Below are 20,043 nucleotides of genomic sequence, written 5' to 3'. Positions count from 1 at the left end.
TTTCTCCACACAGAATTATAGGTATGAAACTGTCATGTACAACACAAATAAACTTGTGTGTTTTTTCCACCCATTAGCCTTACTACAATAGCTATTGGAATGAGTTATCTCCACCCACGAAATTCTAACAGAAATGACTATCAGAGCTTGTGGGGTGTCTCCACACGTAGGCCTGACAGATCTAGCTTGTGGGTTTTCTCGACCCATAAAATTAATTAACAGAGCTTGTGGGTTTTCTCCATAAACTTTACTATCAGAGCACCCATAATCCTTACTACAAAAGCTTATGTGTTTCTCCACCCATAAACCTCACTACAATAGCTTGTGGGTTTCTCTACCCCTAAGCCTGACTACAATAGCTTGTAGGTTTCTCCACCCATAAACCTGTGTACCATAGCTTGTGGGTTTCTCCACCCATAAGTTTGACTACAATAGCTTGTGGGTTTCTCCACCCATAAGTTTGACTACAATAGCTTGTGGGTTTTCTCCACCCATAAACTTTATTACAATAGCTTGTGGGTTTCTCCACCCATGAACCTGACTACCATATCTTGTGGGTTTCCCTACCCATAAGCCTTACTACAATAGCTTGTAAGTTTCTCCACCCATAAACCTGACTACAATAGCTTGTGGGTTTTCTCCACCCATAAGTTTGACTACAATAGCTTGTGGGTTTTCTCCACCCATAAGTTTGCTTTGTTCTCCACACATAAACCTGACTACCATACCTTATGGGTTTTCTCCACACATAAGTTTGACTACCATAGCTTGTGGGTTTTCTCCACCCATAAGTTTGCTTTGTTCTCCACACATAAACCTGACTACTATAGCTTGTGGGTTTTCTCCAAATGCCTGTAAGCTTCTAATCTTATATTTATACGATGGACACGGCATCCCACCTATCTAATCTGTCCAAGTCAGTAGCTTTGTTACCACTGCTGCGGAAGTCACGTTGAACGACCGGTGGTGTTCTGTAGCAGCAGCCATTATATGTAGTAGCTAGTGCAGTAATCTGACCACACAGCTTATCAGATCCTTCAGTGCACTGGTAATGTCAGTTGATACTAGTTCCATTCACATATGAAGGGATTAATCTCTGCTCAGGCCTCTTGTCATCTGAATGGTTATCCGCATGGAATGTTGTTAATTAGTTTGTTAATGACTTGTCAATTTGCAAAGATCAGTTCTTTTTTAATTTGTCAACTGTTCGATATAGAAATATAGAATATTTATTGTATTTGCCCTAAAAATTTGTCCACATAGTCGCATTTGTCAAAACGCACATCTTTCCAATAGGTCATCATCCTACCTTCCAAAGAAACTTCAAACATATTTCTAAGATTTTTAGAACTACAGAATAATCGAAAATGAGTAATTGAGTGATGGACAAAATTTTATATCAAATGCAGAATAAACTGGATAAGTTGATATGATGTACATGTACATAAAATATTGTATCAGTGCTCTGCAAAGACCAAAAAATATGTCATACATTTTCAAGAAGGTATAAATTAGTCATGTTTTATAAAAAAAAATTAATCCCTGTAACTTTTGTGAAGCCTGTATTGGAATAGTCAGTAAATAAAATCAAATGAACATGTCCTTAATACTTTATGTTGAAAACCATCTTCATGATGAATACATTCATACGATAGCCGCAGGAATTCTCCGTGATTAAAAAACACATGCTTCAGTTCATAACCAAAACCTGTGTATATGCATTATGAGATGACTGAAATGGCAGTGAGAATGTTACTTGTGTCCATGAGTGGAGCATGTAAACATAATAAATGTATTGAATTTGATGATGAATTTTTAAAAGTACATCTTTTTTAAATTGATTGCTATCGTTATGTATTTGATTGTATCAAGTATGTTTTATGTGTATTATGGCAGTAACATTTATTGGCAGAGGAGACTTAGTTCTTGAAAAATTTGTTCACAAGTGATCTATAGGTAGGTGTTAAAAAAAATTATTAGTTAATATTGCACTTTTTCCCAACAGCCACCTGATATTGAAAATTTTCAAAGCGTTCTGTTTTGAGAAAAAAAATTATACCTGTAAATGCATGACAAGAATATGCCTATAAGAATATTCCTTCATTGACAGTGATGTTTGAAATATTCATCTCTATGCATGACATATCTGTTGAACAATTTTATTTACAAGGGATATGGTATATGTACAGGAACATTTATGCAAGGAGTCATTTTGTCGATCATCCTACATATAGTTTATTAAACAGCTCTAACTGGCAGATATATTTATCTCCGATCTCTTGCTCTGTACAGGTGATGAGAGACTAAACCTGCACACGTGTACTGTTTATTATAGTACAGATGTTTATACCTCAGAATGATCCAATTCCGCTGCTGCCAGGGACTTAATACCGAACAGCTATAGCTATCGCATCAGCAGATCAGATTAATTTCTAGTAGATATGATTTGGCATGTAGTGTTTACTTCAGCTTCTGACTATATGGGATACCTGTAGATGCAAAACTGTTACATAGAACTGGTAAAGGCCTCGTCTGTACAGTAAATTCACATCTACACCTAAATTGATAGATTTGCTAAACAGCAAGGTTGTGGCACCGCCATAATCTGAAATACCAGTGTTGCAGTGTTGTAGCAAAGCTACATTGTATTAGGTGTGGTGCTGAGTGGAGGAATCTCAGACTGTACAGTGTAATGTCTGTCTTATGGAATCAAGAGATAGTGGTTGTTGCAGCAAAGAGTAGGAAGGATGTCCCAGAGGTGACCACCTAGAGCCTTCCTGAGTATATCTCCACCCTTGTCAAGCATCTGTTGACCTATTCAATGTATCCGGGGCTCCATAACTTGTAAGGCCCTTGAACTTGACTCCAGGCCTCAGACAAGTGCGTTTTCAAGTGTTACACTCAGACATATCTCCTTCAGTCCTGCATTATCCCCCCTGCCTTGTGGGATGACTTACCCAATTGCCATCAGTGCGAGTTTGATTAACCAGTAGCTTTCAGAAATATTGGAAACTGACAGCACAAGGGGTAAGTAGATAATGGACAGCATGTAGTCTTCGGGAAAAAAAAATTATATTGTAATAGTCTATAGTCCTAGATTATTAGATGGAAATGAGTTCACTTTTATCATAAATATCAAAATAAAGGCTTGAGTTTTTATGAGCGAGCATGTAAAGTGTGTTTAGAAAGTATCATGTGTCTAAAGGTATGGTATGAAATTATTGAAGATGGGGTCGATATCATATTTCAGAGGACATTGCACAGGTTAAAATTCATGTGTGTGCTTATATTATTGTGTAGATATACATGTACAACAAATATGTTTATACACATACATTTAGTGTAGTAACTGAGTTTTTGGCAGAATTTTTAAGTCCATAGGAAATGCAATAACTGTGATGATGTATTTTGTAGTTTACTGAAATTTTTGAAGTTGAGGTAAAGTTGGTGTTTACAAGTATGATAAAAATGATGTAAAAGTTAAAAGTTCTGCCTCAGTACACTTAATAATTTTTAGAATTGAGAAGGACATGCATTAAAAAAGTGATAAAATTGTCAAATGTATTGTGTGAGTCTGAAAAGGGAAATCAACTTTAATTATTATAATCAAACAGTTTACCACCAAAACGACATACATTTAGTCATCCTGTATATGTGTTCAAGTGTGATCGGATTAAAGTACTTTAAGTGACATAAAATCTACTCCATGACTATGATACTCAGTTTACCTGATTCAGAGAGTTCTACTGATCTTAGAAAAGTGTTGTTTGGAAGGTAGAAAGATATCCTTCTGAAAATGCGTAATTTTTAGGACTAAAAGTACATGTAGTATTTTATGACCTGTATTTACCTTTTCATGGTGAATTTTTATGTCAAATGCAGTAATTACTATATATACATTTGAAATGAGTACAAGAATTAATTCTCATTACGTCATCCAATAATTCTGTTAGGAATTTTCTTAATTAAATTATGCGACATGACGTGAAACAATATCTATTATGTTGGGAAGAAAGGGGATTTGATTTTTTATTTCTTTTGTGATCATATTAATGGTAGTGTTTTTCTTGTTCAGAACTGTGAAGTCCATATCATATACGTTGTTCTCAGATTAGGTACTCTACTGTAATACAGAGGCTGTTGAATTTCACCCTTTACCCTGACCATTTTCATTTAGTCTAAATAATTGCCTATTGTCCATCTACTTCTTCACACATAAAAATAGGTTTGTGAAATGTCAAGTGTTAAGGTCTTTGGTATCCATAAATGCCAAGTTATTATTCTGGAACATTCCTGCCAGAGTTGTTGTGGGTTATATTCCGGCCCCTGTACTCTGTAAACTTCTCTATGTCTTAACACCTTTATGTAAGGACCCAGGTGGTGTGATTGGTTAGGGTATTCTCGAACAGTATTGGTGTCGCACTGACGCCAAATCACCTTACGACAGTCCCACTGAGAGCCATTGGTAATTAGGTTTGTCTTTTGGACGCTAATCGCAGACCGTTTTCGGCACCAGGGGGCAACTTGCAAAGCAGACCGGAAATAAGCACGAGGCCCTTGTCTTGAGCACATGCAGTGTTCTAGACACTGTGGAATCACACCTTATATTTGCTGCCATAGATCTACTGTGGTAGTTCATCCACCCACCTTCCATTTCTAGCAAATTGCCGACTCATCAGAGCATTTGGCGATAGAAAATGTTGTGAGGACGGGCTGTTTTAGTGGTTAGTAAGTACTGCGACTGTCTACAGAGCCTTAGGCTGGATGTGTCTGAGATGCAGAAGACATCATTATCCCAGGTTACTGTTTAACAATGTTTCAATCACCTGCCTGCCTGTAGATATGTAGGCAGACATTGGTCCATAAACTTGAAAGAGGCCGGGCTGCTCTTTTCTGTTTCTTCAGTCTTTTACCAGAATGAGCCAGCTCTAACAATCAATTGGAATCTGAGGTTTTCCTGTGTACAACAGTGAGATTGAAAAACAGTCTTCCATTCATAAAATATTACTACAGTCAGGTTTTTAGATTTGTTTTTTTACACAAAAACCAACTGGCCATTTGGACGTTATTCAGGTATGTACCAGGGATGTGAGTGACATGCCTAATACAGCATAATTTTCCATGAAGCTTAAATACACTTAATTGCAGCAGTAATGCCTGATATGTTTTGCTTTTTGATTAAGAAATATTCACTTGTCTTTGACAGATAGAAGATAACAAGTTCAAAACTGACTGCCAGAATTGTTCTTCCCTTTGTCTAAATGGCCTCGGTTGGACATAAATCTGCTTGTTAGGAAATGTGTTAATATTTAATTAATTCACTTTGACTGTGTATTAAGTTTATATTTACCTTTCACTGTTATTAGACTTACATGTACCTAAGAGAGATATATTAATCTTAATTTAGAACCAAGAACATTGTTGTTATTGTAAATTTATATGCTGACAGGAAATGCTAAATCCAAATGGTTAAAACAATTCAATAATGCGACATCAAAGGATGCTTTGGCACCATAGGTCTAGTATTATTAGTCGATCAGCTAATGCTGCTTTCCTACATAACAGGTACAGGTATTGGAATTGTCAGCAGCTCTTAAATGTGATATAGATACCGTGGTAAGTAATTGTGCTGCTGGAGCCCTAATTTACAGGTCGCAAAAGATCAGGGGTTTTGGAAACAGAAAAAAAAGTGGAGAAAATTGCGTCAAACAGCTCTGTGTTGAGTTTAGCAGAATTCCTGGCCTGTTGTTGGCGTGTCGTATGATTAGTCTGCAGGGAGATGAGAAAGCTAAAAGCTGTAGGGAATCCAAATGAGTCTGACAAGCAGTGCTGAGTGGAGTCGGCCCCATGTTTTTCAGCTTGTCAAGCAATGCATGTCAACACTGGCCCTCACTGGCTGCAGACACCCTTGGTGGCTGTATACTTCTCCTTTGGGTACGATTAGGCACTGTGCTCAGTGAAGGATGCGAGACCCCTTTAGAGAGCTCCAGTGCTGTTGTTGCCACACCCCCCCCCCCCCCCCCCCCAAAAAAAAAAAAAAAAAATAAAATAAGAGGAGAAAAAGTGTTCTGTGAGGCAGCGGGGAAAATATTCCAAGGTAATTGACGACTCTGTCAAAATGTCATAACATTAGCTCAAGGACGGGAAATGGATATCACAGGCAGTGTCTTTACAGTTTATACTCAAAGCCTGTTAGATTTTAAGGCTTAGGACTTTTAGAGGATATTGTCAACATATATATGCATTTTGAAATCTTTGTAGTGTGTGGAGCATGATATGTGCTAGAAGCTTTATTTAATGTATGCTTGACTTTCAAATGTAAAGCTGGACTATTATCCAGATGTCGGGGTCCATGGTTTGGGAATACTCTGTTTAGACTGCAGCATTTGAAAATCTTGGTATCTAATGTTAAAATATTGACAATGTGATACACATTTTTCAGGAATCAGAAAATAAAATGTGTCTTGCATGTCAGAATGTAAAATATTTCTCATCATTATGGAGCCTGGTGTGAAACCAGACATGATGACACTGTGTTTGGTGTGTCGTCTGTATAGTATCGGGAGCATAACCGTATGCTAGAATTTCAATGGTGGTTGCTGACTTTAAAGTCTCATATGTCAGGTCAGTTAATAATTATGTACCATAATGCATGCATGTACTCGTGTACTGTACAGTGATTGAACAGTCAAGCTGTCAGAAAAGTGAGAAGACAGGTGGGGTACATGTGACTAAAGTAAGGTTGATTTGGAAATTTGGGCAGTTAGTTCCAGTGTTAATTAGGTACCAGCTGAAGTGATTTAATTTGCATCTACTCGAAATGCCCTGTTGTACAGACTATACTGTCCATAATTGTATTCTTGCTGTGCAGTGTCATGCCTAAGACTATGCTGGAATGTCATCACATGTGCAAAATTTTCTGCCAGTAAATTCAATTGACGGGTTAATTGCGTGTAGTATTCCCCATGATTAGATTTGAATCCCAGAACATGTGTACCTAGTGCTCTACCTAGTACTGAAGCCCATATGAATCACCTTGAATTGACTGCCCACTCTTCATCAAGGAGGCCATTCAAGTGAAGGTGGGATATTTGTGTTTATTATCACAGGGTGCTCCTGGACATGATTCTGATCTCCAGTGTTATACCTTACTTCTGGAGCAAGACGAACAGTTGTAAGCTTTTAATCGCACAGAAGCTCCTCTACCTCACACCACCCAGCAAGTTTCCAGGTGAATAGAAATGAGTCCATATGAATATTCTTTACGGTATACATTAAAATTTATGTGTATTTAGGTAAAAATTATCTTTGCACTTATTTATTCACATGTAAGACCTAAATAGGTACTTATGCGTGTACTTAATTTTCCTTTTATGCACTGAGTACATAATGTGTATTTCTAAAATAATGTAATTTGCTGAAGACCTGATGATAAAGATCTATTCTCCCTTTGCATTAGGGGTACATGTTATATTATAGTCTATCTGTAGTGTAATATTGTCCTGTTACTTCATTGTCATCCTATTATTATTATTAATAATTATTTAGCTATGTATCACTTATTAGCTGTACATAAACTTTGTAGTTATGATACCATTGGAGTGTGATCAAACATTTTGTGTTGGAAAGTTTGTTTTGTGCATGCCATTATTTCTTGTCATCCAAGTGAAAGTAAAAGCATATCAAGTTTCATTCGGGAACAAAAAAAAAACAAAAAAAAAACAAACCATCAATGGAAAAGCAGACAAAAGCTTTTGGAAGTGAGGCCCAGAGACATGCAAGCCAAAGTTTGTGCTTTACCATTCATCAGACCCCAATCAATTGGAGATCCAAGTTAAATCTGGTCTTGTCTGGAGAGAAAACCAAAGGCAGGATAAATAGTACATTGAACTGGTGTCAAGGTTAAAGCTCTAGATCCTCTCACAGTTCTGAGGCCATTCTTCCCCCATCTATCACAGTGGGGTGAATCTGTATTAGTCTTCGAAGGGCAGAACGGCCATTTTCTCTAAATGTCCTGTCCGTCTTGCCTGGCAGCCATTATGCTGACAGCTGGCTGTGTCTCGGTAGATTCTGCCGACCTGCTGGCAAATTGCTTCACAATCAAAGCTAGCCTGTATACCGGTAGATATCATGGCCTAAAGCCCAACGAATGGCTATGTCACTGTCACAGCCTTAACAGCCAGTTTTATGGAGTGAACTACATCCTTTAGCAGAGACGGAGAAATCTCAGAGTGGCATTGTACCCTTAACGATTGCTAAACTGGCTTATTATCAGACATGGTGTATGGGCTCTATTATCATGGCCTGTAAGGTGTAATGCTTGTTAAGTGCCCAATGCAAGTGTAAGGTCTCTTAACGTTTGCATGGATGACCATTCGCACAAGCTGTACCACTGTCTAATGCCATCTTCTGCTGCATATGTACATGTATTTTACTACCAGCTGGTCTGCACCAAGCAAGAAACTAAAATGATGGTTAAATATTGCACTGCGGTCAGTCATCTGCGTATTTGCAATAATAGATCCATAGTATTAAATTCTCCATATCGACTAAAGTGTGTTTCTAGGTAAGGTGTTATTTAGCACATTTGCCCACAGGGCAGAGCATGGACACTTGTTGACTTGTTGGGCTGTATGCATACTACATACAGCTGCTCTTATACTGCTTTCAGAGGACTCTGTTAAGCAGGCATATATATATAGAATGGTTGGGAAACCCTGACCATCACCAATTAGAATATTCCCAGGGAAGAGAATTTATATATATCCCTTTAATTATTATACTTTAATATTTTAATACAAAAGATGCTTTACCTTTTGATAGGAATATAAAACCCAGATCAAAACTTGACATTCAGCCTTGAGCAATTTTTTTTTTTTTTTTTAAATATGTTGTTTTATTGGTAGTTGGAATGTAGGAGAATGATGCAATGACTTTTCTGGATATCGTCCATATTGCCAAATAAAATAGAATACTGTAATAACCAAAATGGCAACTGAAATAGTATCAGTCAGATTATCAGTTTTAATAAGTAGTTAATTGAACACATTAAATTTTCAGTGTTTTGGAAGTCATGTGTATGCTAGCTATATTGGTGACATCTGACATCAAGTGCGCCTAACTAATATGGCATGAGATCACTTAGATATGCTGGATCCTATAGTAGTAGGTTAAAAATCATTTGAAACCAAAGGCAAAGAAATGCTTACAGATCTAACAGTTGAGCAACAGTAAGGTGCTAAGAATACATAATAAACAGACAAGAACATTTTAACAAGGGTTTTACATGTGTTTAATTGCATTGTTTGTGGATGTTCCTGTGGCACCTCAGTAAAGACATTGGTCTTTCAGCCATCCATTAGTAACAACCATTAACCAGTGACTGGTCTATATCCATTACACTCACCAGTAGCTGAGACAAGCTTAGTATGATGGAACACGAGGTAGTTTAGTGGTACAGCCAACAACCTCTACAAGATTGGGTTTTGATCTTGTTCAAGTTGAGGTGAAATGCATGATAAAACTGTTATAGATTTTACCCCCATAGGCTTCCTCATTTCCTCAGAGAACCAACAGGGAAAAGCAAGAATGGATGTTAAACATTTAGGCTGGTTTCCCTGACCTGTGTCTAATCAGACTGTCTGATCACGAAATCATAGGTGAACTTTTCTATCTTAATACAAAAAAAAAAATGTCTTGAGCCTCTCTGTGAATGGGGCATTCAAAAGACGGATGAAGACATTTCCCATCAAGTGCACCCTGTAATCGTTGTGCCGTAATTTACTGACCTATTTCCCCTCCTCGGGAAGACTCGAAGTCCCCTTCAACTTGTGACGAGTCTGTATTTTGCTGGAATTGCTTTCGATTACTGTTGGTGGCGTGCCAAAGTGAATGCGGCAAATTGAGGGACTGTTTTTCGGCAGTACACTGGGTGCTGCACAAATTGACAATAGATCAGGTGTAGAAGTCGCTGTGGAATCTACGTCCTCTCGTTTGCTTATCTAATGATGGAACCAGGGGATGTAAAACTCCCTTATCACATCCTCTGGACACTAAACCTGATTTTGCTCAAATCTAGTTTGCCTAACTTTGTCACTGGCCAGACCTCAATCACTCTTTATTATTTTATCTCGTGTAAATTCTCTTGATCTAATCCTTGGTCATGGATGAGTTCCACAAAGTCTGAACAACTTTTGAACTATGTAGACCCTTTAACAAACTTTTAATCTTTACCTGTGAGAAGAAAATAAATGTTTGTGGAAGGCTGAGATATCTAATGGGTTTTTCTCTTTATCTCATTTCCTGTATAACTTACCTCCCTTTAAACAAAAACATGATTAAAATTGTTGTTACTTAATTGTTGAAGCTTGGATGCACACTAATACAGAGTATTGATAGTGCATCATTAATTTAAAGACAGGTAAAAGATGAAAAGTGAAGATGATAGTGAAAGGCTAGTATTAATAACACTGATTCGCCTGGACTGTGACTTGATGTATAAATTGTATCCTTGTGTGAAGATTCCAGGTAAACTTTGAATAGGCTAGTGTGGTGCAGGTGTGGTAAATGGCAGAGGTAACAAGACTGATGGGTAATGATAAAGAATTTTTCTCTCGTTGATGGAGAGACCTGAGAGAACCTGTCTGTGATATTCAAGCCCTTGTTGGTATGGAGTTCAAACATGGTCATTAAATAATGAGTTACCTGGTAGACTCAAGAGTTTACAATTACACTTCTCTGCTCTCACTGGTGACTAGCATAAATACTCATTGGCTAAAAATCAATACAAAGCCCTAGTTGTTATCAGCCCAGTGCCAACCTGCATTTAGGCGATATTCCTGTCCATCCATGCGACCCCACCTGTGCACAGCGGCCATTTCCTATGGCAAAACAGTATAATAGGAGGTTGGCTTTGGCAAGCAGCTTAGGTGTGAACCAAAATGAAAAGTGTAGCAGGTGATCTTAATTGATGAATGTAGCTCGGAAACAGCTTTTAATTCGCTAACAAGGTGAAGGCCGTGCTCAAATGTGGAGAGTGTTAAAGAAATCCATTTCAGATTTCAAAATCAGATTTTGTACATCTGAACACATAACACCTGCCTGTGTTAAATTTACTTTCCACTACTTGTGATTAGGCATATGTGCATGGTCAGGTTTTGTTAGCTATCAATTTCAGCAGTCTGGCAATGCAACATACGTTCTACTGTATCTCTATTATCAGTTGGGTGTGATTAAATTTCATTGTTATAATTGTACTGGTTTTGAAACACTACCAACACCGTTCTCTCGCTTGATTTACAGAAGGATGCTGTGAATGATTTACAAAAAAATAAACAATACAAAAAAAAAAACATTACTGTTCTACAGTGAACATTTTGGGCCATATTTAACAGACTTGTTTGTTGCTGCTACTGAACAAATTTTTCACTGTTATATTTCAGCATTCAATACTGTTTAGAGATGTAGCTCTAGATGTGTATTCGTGTTGTGCTTAGAAATACAGTAACCGGAGATGTTTAGCATCTAAAAAGAATCAGTGACATGATGATGCTTACTTTATTGGAATGTGGCCAGTTCTTTTAAGATGTATGAGGTGTGGCATTCCAAATTACTTCAAATTGATGAGATGAGATGTACTTTGTAATTTTCTTTTCGTGGACTTTTCTCTTTATTAAAAAATCTTGATCATATGGAAAACATTTGTACTATGCTGTACCATTATTTACTTTTTGGATTATGTTTTCTGCGAATATCTCTGTATCCATTTATAAGGTGTGTGCCATACTGTTGGGAAAATTGATTTTGACAGAACAAAGTGGCATATTTTGTATCATTAAGAAAGAAAAATGTTATGGAAACAAACACACTTTGGCTAAAAATTGTGCAATTTTTAACTAAGAGAAATTACTAAAATTGGAACCATTTATTTTCAAAATCAATAAAGTGATGATGTACATTAAAGTCCCTGGATTTATGGATCCTTTCTCCACATCTAAAAATAACAATCCTGAAAGCGTAAAGCTGCTTCCAAGTAAAGTGTGTGTGAGAGTATGTAGGCTCCCTTGAATAACTGGCTGTGTAAAACTGGCTTTGACATTACATGTAAAAGCTTTTAGTAGTGTATACCGAGACCCCTGCCAGACAATGCTGTCCTTGCTGACGATCCCAAACTGCCTGAGCCAGAACACCAAGGTATTAAGCAGGGCACGGAGGCCTGCTTACCGGGAAAAGTATACTTCTACCTACACTCAGCCAGCCTTTAATGATAGGTCAGATATTAATTGCCACTAACATATTTAAGTCCTATTCATCTTATTCATGGAGGAATTCATGTACCGGCGAGGAATTTTATTGAAGAATGAAGAATAGAATACCTAAATATTAAAGGAACTCTACAATTGCTGTCTGTTTTAACACAAGTGAGGCATAATGGAATCGATTTCTTTCTGCACATGTAGACAGAAAGCATAAAATTTGCATTGTACTTTCCTCTTGAAATCTGAATGAGGTGTATAATTTTTATTTCAAGGTGAGTGAATGATATCTGGATGAGGTGCATAGGGTGCTTCTATTATTGGAGTCCTGGGTAGCATTCATCACACCATAACAGGTGAAAAACTCCATATCTTCATGATGATTTCTGTAGCGTATATTTATCATGGAATCCCTTATCTTATCTGCATCTTCCTAAAGGTTCATTGCTCAGTGGTTTTATGCTCAAATATTGAACCTGTCTCAGTCTTCACCGGAAAGACTTCTGCTGTTCGGAGCACCTGTAGACTAGTGTGTTGTGCACGTGCCGACTTGAGTATAGACATCCTTATCATACATTAATAATTTAGTGTGCTTGTATATCTGTCTGTCCTTGGGCATCAATAAAGCATACTGATTGTTGAAGTGTCTCAACTGAATATCCATAGGGGATAAGGATGTCAGCATTGGCTACAGTCATGATGGGGTGGGTGGGAGAATGATCACCCAAGCATGAAGCATGGAAGGAGGGATGTGTGTTTGGCAAAGCGTGGAACATTGTATACTTGCAATGCAATATGCACAAGCATATCTTTATACATGTATATGATTATCCTATTGACTAAAGTGTCTACTTTACACCAGAATATACAGTATGAATCTACAGTATAAATATACAGAAAAACCATCAACATGGTGTAGAAAATAAGTGTTTGGTGTATCAAATTAGCAAAACTCAAGAAACACTAGTGCATGACCCCAGTTATTTATGTAAATAATTTGAGCAAATGAATGATGATTGCTATAAATACATCAGTTTAAGTGAAACTAGGAACAGTCTAGATGTATCCATTCACAGTTGCAGATTGTAGGTATTCTGATGGAGCAGAAGTCAATTTTCCTCCATGTTTGTTGGGTAATTGTGAAGTCGGGCATATATGTCACCTATTATTTTTCCTTGGTACATTGCTTTAAACAGATTGTATCTCCCTGATGAAATTAACACTACAGTTATTTTGAAATATTGCTTTTGAAAGGAAACAACTTGCAACTTCCGATTAAATTCTTCCACCCACTTTGATGTTCACTTCCAGACAAATGGTTGTGGAAAGAAAGCCCCAGTGGAATTAGAGGCAGCTTGTTGACTGTGTGATTCATGACACTTTAAACCAAGTGATTTGTTCTGCTGTATGCAATTGAAAGCAAAGACAGGCGTTGTAAAAAAGCTGAAGGATTTGAGTGCGGCATTACGAAGTCCTGCATGACCATCTTGATGGTGGTGTTAGTTTAACGACAACCTGTCATATGCGAAATGAAGGACGACCAACACCAGTGCAGGCCTCTTTAGGCCACATTCCTGAGAAACCATAGGGCCGTTGTGATCCAATTGAGTGGTAGCAGTGCAGCAGGAAATGGCCATATTATTGTCGCTTTTTGCTTATTTCAACTTTTCCTCTGGGGTTCAGGGGACAACACGTGAAACCCAGCTGTGTGACTCACAGCCTGGATTTTATCTGATAACGAGTCAGAAAATTGGGAGGAAGCTCCTGTGTTCAACCCTGAGATTGTTAACTGGAGATGTTTAACCAAGGAAATTGTGGTATTTCACTTCCATTTTTTCCTCCCCTCCCCCCATTTCCCCTCCACAGCTTTATGTGTTTCTCTTTTTTCTGGCTTTATTTTTTCCATGAGAAGCGTGCAAATGTTGGGTTAATATCTCCATGCATGTTGACAAGAAGGGTACTACCAGAAGTCAATTCCTTGCAGAGTTTCTGGCTTCAAATCTGATCTGCCCACAGCATATTGACCATGTGATTCGATAGCGTTTGCTGGCAAGACATGACCCTGTCTAGCGTGCCTCTTTAATTTCACCCTTCAAGCACGACCTACAGCTTGGGTTGAGACGTATGCAATATTCAATGTTCTCATTACAGGAGGGTGTTAGACGTGGTTAGGGTGGCTTAATGCCATTCTTAAAGAGGCATAACTAGCGAAGGAAATTGCATTGCGAATGGTACTACAGTGTGATCCCGGCCAGTTCCTTATGCCCTTTTATAGCTAACTGGGTTCTTGAGTAAAAATCCTGCTACCTCCTTGAACATCACCCTGGTTTTATATCATTGCCATGTTATTTTTTTTTTTTCTCGGTTTAATTTTTTTTCTTGTCTTTCTCTTCTCTTCAGTGAAAGATAAAAGACGGAAGATTCCTGGAGGTTACAGATAGTTACAAGCTGCATCATCACCTTACTCTTAATGACTGGACCTCATTCCTTTTAGCAAAAAAAAAAAAAAATTCTTGAAAAGCAGACAGAAGGTGCTAAGATATTGATGGCAGGTGACTGCAGGTGTTGTTACCACTGTTTCTTTCAACCTTGTATGTGACATGATTGGACTCTTCCCTGTTGCTTTTCTGAAATTCATTGTTTGCTCGTTGCAGGAGGATACCACTAACTGGTCAGTCTGGGTACTTTGAAGAATTCACTTTCTGACCATTTCCACTGCCCAGGAAAGGAATTGGTTAATTATCTTTCCAGAGTCTCAGACTTTAAAGGTGCAGTGGACATGTGTTGTATTCCAAAGCTATAATTTACACCCTGGACAGGGAGTATTCAAGGGACTTCATTTTGTAGGAAGTTTGTTTAGACAAGTCTAATCAAAGCCAATAGGGGTTATACTGTCTAGCTTCCATCATTGCCAGATGGCCAGTGAGCCCTTTCCACAAAGCCACTGTTACCAAAGAGTGCCAAGGAACTACCAGAGAGCTATAGACAGAGTGTGATGGAATCTCCCTGATGAGTGACTAGTGGTCAAGTGTAACTAACATATAATAGCACAGCTTGCCCCAATTCAAGAGTAATTGGCGTGACAGCTATGTATGGACAGGTCTCCCACTCATAATGGATAGCATACCTGAAATTGGTGAGTAACTTTCCCCTTCATTCATAAACCATCACATCCTTAAAGGGGCTGCAAAGCTACTGCTCGAACAGTGTATTTTAACTGGCTGCTGGTGCGCACGTAAAACGGAGGAAGAGAATGTATGGGTTGCTCATATTTCTTGCAAGAAAAACACTCTTTTGAATTTGTTGACTACCTAAAGTCGATGACATATGTATGGCATGTGTAGTTGGCTTGCATAATGAGACTATCTTTACTAATTAAGGCTTTGGACAATTCTAATTACTTTAGAAGCATTAAACTGCCCATGTCACTTTTGACTACTAATGGGATTTAGTTTTCTTTCCTTTAATGAAAAACTGCCTTGAAACTGTTGTATTTTTCCTTCAATTTCAATAAGAGTCTTTAATTTCCTTTTATATTTTATTTTGCTTTCAGAAAAATGCAAATTTTTTCTTACTTGTGCAGAAATTTTATTTCCTGATGTGTATTCCATTTTTTCTTGTTTTGAAACATTTCGGATTTGTTTTATTTCAAATCTGTTAGAAAATGTCAAATCGTGTCTGTATTTCTCTTTAGCAGTGAAATAGTTTATATAAAAGAGCCTATTTTTATATCTGCCAACATCTCCTTCAGGTTCATTTCCCTATAGCCCTTGGAACCCATGTTTCACACAGATGTGAAGTCCCTGTGTGGCAACCTTGTTTTCTTTCTTGTCTATGTATGTGTAAACACGTTTTCAGATATAATTGAGTTCAAAAATGTAGACACTGACCTGAAGACCAGTTGTAGTTCTTCAAGAAAAGACAAAAATAAAAATGCCTCACCCCTTACCCCTACCCTAACCCTGTCCCGCCTCAGGGGTATAGGCTTCTTCCATTCTCAGCTTCTTCAAGCTATCAGGGCTGGCTTATCTAAATCTGTAGAGCCAGTAGCAGATTCTCTGCAGCCTACCCCGGACATGTGGTACCCATTTGGGTCACATTATCTTTGGGGTTTTGTTTATCAAGAGTATGCAATGCTATAGAGTGCGAGGGGATATTAAAAAATTAAAGTGAGCAGACACTGACATACAGAAACAGTGTATCAGTCTCTTGTAGACACACACAAATCAAACTCCTGAGGCAAGAAGCATACCTGCACCTTCTAAGGTGGGTATAATGAGTCTGATAGAGGATGGTGGTGGTTTTATTGTCAATTTTTTTTCCAGTTTTTGTATTGCTTTCAGCACAAGATAATAACGGTAAGTATTTGTGTCCAGTTGTTATTTATTATGTGGTACATACATTTAAGTAAGGTAAGGTATTAAATTGCTAACTTGCTGATAATTGAGCTTATCATTTTACCTTTAAACTCAATATTATAGCTATGGGAAAAGTTAGAGTGAATATTGTCTGTGAGACAAGTTTAAAAGAATTTAATCTGTATTAAAACAGCAGTGAGACATTTTCAAGGATATGTGTTGTTTTCTTGGCCTGGTGGTTTAGCCTATGCTAGCGCAGCACAATGAATCAAGAACCTCTCATCAATGTGAATACTGTGAGTTGAAGTCCAACACATGCTGGCTACTGTACCTCTCTAGTGGTATGTGAGAAGTTCTGTCAGCAACCTGTGGATTGTGGTGAGACCTGTTTCGTCGAACCATAATTCTGGCCGCCAAGTAAATATTCTTGACTACGATGTAAAACACCAATCAAATAAATGAACAAACATTTTAAGAATATATTACTATATTTGTGGAAGACATTTAGTAGCCCATATTGTGTATGTTGATGTTTGATATTGAATTTATGGGACATACTTTTTGTAACAAACTTGGCTTCGAAATAGAGAGAGATATGGCAAAAACATAAAAATCAGGTGAGAATTTAAGACAGTTTACAGGTATTTTTCAGTTTTAATTAAGAATTTTCAAATGTATTCTTGTTGTTGGAATGGAACATGCTATTAACTGATGAGAACAGAATAAAGCAATGAAACGCAGAAATTCAAAACCTAATTGATACAAAATACATAGAGCTCTAATGGCAGCGGGGTCTCTCCAGATCTAACTCAAACTTAATGCCCAAAGTGCCACTGGTACTGTAGCTTAGATACTATGGCTGATGTCACTGTTGATCTGCTATCAGTATTAGTACATTTGTCTTAATTGCCACATATAATGTAACTAATTTACACAGAATAAACGTACTAGTGTAGTTGAGGTTGCAAGATGTGGTTGTGACATTTTGTTAATGTGTGCATCATAACCACAAAGACAGTTCCGTGCCTACCATCAGGAATTCCTGTTCTGAGATATTCTTCCTGTTCATGCTGTGTGAGGGAAATAACTTTTTCATGAAATTATTTCACTATATCTGAGAGAATTCAACACAGTTTGTGTTTAAACAAATAAAATGAGTGGGAGAACAATTTTTATTTTCCTCTCCAGGTTTTCTGCGAAAAAAAAAAAAAGATGAAAAAATAAAAAAGAATAAAATTAATGTTCTGTAAATTTACAAGTTACCGTTTAGGATGGGAGAGAACTCTATTTATAGTGGAACTTGAGCTGTACCTCATTTATACCTTTTCACCAGCTGTAATTATTAAAGCCTCAAGACTCCCAAGATGAATCTTGATGGAAAAAATGCTATTAAAAATAGTTGTAGTGTAATGGTATCACGGAGGGTTGACGTGTGTGGTTTAATGGTTCCAATGGTCACTGTGAACCCTCCTGGCTGTCGGATATATTAATATTTCCCCTGTGTCATTGTATCTGTAGTCAGTGGACCTATTCAGCATTATAGAATATCAGACTTCCTTGTCTATTGGCCAGCTGGTTTTGCTGGTATGGGATGTACACTCATTCTATGGGAAACAGGCCGGAATGGCTGCAGCCAGGCCATCCTGCCTGTGTCCGTTTTGATATCCATCTCTCCAGGGTGCACCTAGGGGTAGCTCGACTATTGTGCTGCTCATGACATGTATAATTGACTTCATAATCTCCTGTCTATTAACTATATCCTGACGAAGGTAAACACAAAGACTAGATCTGACTGCATGAATTAACTACTCAGCACTGATAGTGATCTGAAGCTGACACATACCATCTCAGTTATAGCATATTAGCCATTGGGTGACCCCTTTGAGGAAACCACCTGTTGTTTAGCCTCTCCAGTGAATGCCATCGAGGACAATGTTCCATTATATATATATAAGTGTGTGGATTCCTGCGGCATATTATAGGCATGAACCTTTTTTTTTTTTAATCTGTCATTCTCATAGCTAGAAATAAAAGCTTGCTTCTCCTCTCACTTTTTCTACTGCAATTAGAACAAATACAATTTGTAGCTCTATTAGATGATTTGTTTCCCCTCAATTTCTAACACAATGACATCAGATATTGTTGATCATTACTCCTGTCAGCTTGCAAGTGATGTAACTGAAACTGTTAATAAAATGCTCCCTGTTCTAAGACGTTGGTGATGTTTACATGTATTGAAGAGCTTTAAATCTGAATCAACTATGTTTATGTGACTGCAGGAAATTTGGTAAGGATATACGAATACTTGAGGCTGAATCACAAGTCCAAAGGTTACCTAAGTGAAGAATTTCCTCTCTGTGCATGAACTAAAAAGACTTGAGATATAGCGATGATTAAAATGCTTTTTCAAAACTGTGATGTTGACTTAAGTATGTGCTAACAATAATTATGATACATCACTTGTGTAGTAAGAGTGAACTGTGGGTAGTAACTGAGGTTTGTGAATTTGCTGTTTTCTCCCATAGTATCCATATTTACTGTGTAGGTGGAAAAACCTCAGTAATTATGTAGATTTTGAACTGTTTTTGTCACCTAATAGCGATGAGAAAGTTTGTAATTTTCTTTAAAATGATTGGTATCCATAAAATGACATTTTTTGTTTTACAAATTTAGGAAAAACATAGCTTTTTATTCTCAGGATAGAGAACTAAAAATGTTTTGAAACATAGTCTTGAGTCATTCTGCTATTTATTTCTTTCACTTGCTACATGATATAAATTTGATGCAGATTTTGTTGTTGTAACCTTGGGTGCAAATTTTTACATTTTGATTCATTATAGTGTGTAATATATTAGTACTGCGTAATATGTTGTTGAATATCTACCTTTTAACCCAAGTACAGTTTACAAAACGTTGGTGCTGAGAAACGGAATTGCCTTGGTGTTTTAGTTTATTTCTTTGTATGAATTTGCAGCTTCAAGATGCTATTTTTACTGTGTATGTTTAGGGGTTCAGGCCATTCAGACTTCAGAATCCCTATTGTTTTTGTTAGGTAATATTATTATTCTCCACAAATTTGTCCGTGCTTTTTAGACAAAGTGGCAAGTCGCACATTTATGAAATTTCTCTGTTTCAGCTACAGACCTGAAGTTTTGCACCTAAGCTTTTGGAAACTTTTGATCATTGGATTTTGATTTTAGTTGGATATTGGATGGTGATGAAAATCTTTAAACATCTTGTCCAGAACGACCGATGTGATTGAGCTGAAATTCAAACTGCAGTTGCACAAGGCCTAGGTACATTCAGGGTGATAAGGGAAACATTCTGTGTTGAAAATTGTACAAGCTTGCTATTGGGTGAAATTATCATGTGACGAAAAAACTGTGTTTTTTTTTTCAAAATATTTTCTAAACTGTTAAGAGTTGTCAAAA

This window comes from Liolophura sinensis, chromosome 7 (assembly GCF_032854445.1).
Source record: "Liolophura sinensis isolate JHLJ2023 chromosome 7, CUHK_Ljap_v2, whole genome shotgun sequence".
NCBI classification, from domain to species: Eukaryota; Metazoa; Mollusca; class Polyplacophora; order Chitonida; family Chitonidae; genus Liolophura; species Liolophura sinensis.
The sequence above is the reverse complement of the archived record's forward strand: the minus strand, read 5'-3'. Positions refer to the sequence as shown.